Below are 2029 nucleotides of genomic sequence, written 5' to 3'. Positions count from 1 at the left end.
TTGAATTTTTTGGCTTTTATTTTAAAAGCTAAAGCTTTCCACTAGTAGCGAAATAAAAGTACATGTTTCACTCTTGTAACTTCCCTGTTGTACTGGAAATCAATACAACACATGCAATAGTTGTTTCAGTAATAACAATGGATAAAACTTTTGAAAACAGAAGATAGATAGGTTTGAGTTTATATAAAGACCAAGTAGTTAGTCTTATGTTGAAATGGAGACTGGAACTCTGCAATTTGCAGTAATTTCAACACTCACTTTCATGGCTTATTCAGGGATTCAGAGATTGAGAAGCATAATCTGCAAGCAGAAAGAATACATTTTTGATTTTATACTTGCAGAATACATTCTGTATGAAATGAAACTTGCAACTCACCTGCTGCTCCTAGAATACTCTTCAAAACTTGCTTTTCTTCTGAGGAAGCTTATTATGACTGGAAATGAAAAACCATGCCACATGTACAAAGCCTGGTTTTATCCCCAGTACAGAGCAGGTTTTTTTCTCCTGATTTTAGCTGACGTTTTTTTCAGCTTACTTTCAGGCAGTATCATCTGCAGCTGCCTTTAAGCTGCATGGCACTGTACAAAGGTGGCATTTGTGGCTGCTCTGCCAGAAGAACAGACTCAGTGTGCTGCTTCGGGGTCAGAATGGACCCTTTCTCCAGAGTTTGTTAAAGATTACTCAGTCTGAAATGCATCAAGAGCAAGACTTCTCTTTGATTTGATCATTACTGCAGCTGTTACATCTGCAGGACTTGTCAACTCTGCTCTGTTGTTAACTCCTGTGAGAGGGCTTCATCTGCCATAGTGGCATTTGATGGTGTCTGTTCTCTAGAAAAACTCAGTGCACCTCCAACATCTGTGGGCAGGCTCAGTCTATGGGGGTTTGTGCTGCTTTGGCTGTTGAGTTTTATGGACACTGCACTGTTCTTCGTGCCTCTGGAGTGAAATTGACTGTAACTGCAGTGCTTGGGCTCTCAGCAAGGCGCTGAGCTGAGGTATGCACTGATGCAACATTGTCATCGGTGCAGGGGGAACACATACTGCAGTGCTGTGCAATATGCCTTCTGGTGGGGAAAATATGCATCCATTTCCAGCGTTGCTGAATTAAGCTGCAACATTTTCATGGGTATCTCCTTTGAGCCATTTCACGTAAGCAAGCTGGGGAATGTTAAATATTAATCGTTCTTATCGGCTCTCTGTAAGCAGCAAGTCAGAGCCTTGTTTTAACTCCAGGTAAATGAACAAACGGGCTGGGCTGATTTCTGAAACTAAGTGATGTATGTAGCAAGATTCAGCTCGTTTCACAATTCTTAAATGCTAGTGGAACATGAAGTTCCCTTTTAATTTAGGATTGGTGAGTAACTCAGCCAGACACAAGTAAATTGGGTATGCACAAGCTGCCCTAGCTGTGTGTTGTCATATGTTAGGTATATCACACACACAGTACATTAAATAAGGAAAAGATGGGATGGGATTGTGTCAGTGATCTGGTGAATATAACCTCTGATGAGAATGGCACTGAGAAATTCAAGCAGAGTGTGTGTTCTCTCTGATAACCACATGTAATTTCCTTCTGAACAGTGAGAAAATAGCATCGCTCTGTGAGCTGAGCTGCACTGTGAGATCGTACGATCTAGTGATGCTTCAGCTTGGAAGAGATGTCAGGATCATAACATCATAGAATGGTTTGAGTTGAAAGGGACCCTTAAAGGCCACCAGATCCCACTCCCTGCACAGGGACACACACAGCTCCAGCAGCGCTCAGAGCCCATCCAGCCTGAACTTGGGATCACCAGGGATGAGGCACCACTGCCTCTGTGCAGCCTGTGCCAGGGCCTCAACACTCTTACTGCAAAAAACTTTATCCTCAAGTCCAATCTAAATCTCTCCTCTTATAGTTTGAAAACACTTCTGCTTGTCCTATTACAACAGAACTTGCTAGAGAGTCTGTCCCCTTCTTTCATGCCTGGAAGGCCAACTATATCCTGGGCTGCACAGAGGGGTGGCCAGCAGGGACAGGGAGGTG

At 43.1% G+C, this 2029-nt stretch overlaps 1 long non-coding RNA gene across 1 annotated transcript; it reads right to left on the bottom strand.

Moving 5' to 3' along the window:
* On the bottom strand, positions 1 to 1549 carry LOC116217510. Its single transcript, XR_004162149.1, has 2 exons — positions 377 to 1549; positions 1 to 300 (listed from the first exon to the last, which is right to left on the bottom strand). It is a non-coding gene; the product is annotated as an uncharacterized LOC116217510 (long non-coding RNA).
* Between the last annotated feature and the right edge of the window lie 480 nt (positions 1550 to 2029).

The sequence above is a fragment of the Meleagris gallopavo genome, chromosome Z, assembly GCF_000146605.3.
Source record: "Meleagris gallopavo isolate NT-WF06-2002-E0010 breed Aviagen turkey brand Nicholas breeding stock chromosome Z, Turkey_5.1, whole genome shotgun sequence".
Classification (NCBI taxonomy): Eukaryota; Metazoa; Chordata; class Aves; order Galliformes; family Phasianidae; genus Meleagris; species Meleagris gallopavo.
The sequence above is the reverse complement of the archived record's forward strand: the minus strand, read 5'-3'. Positions and strand labels throughout refer to the sequence as shown.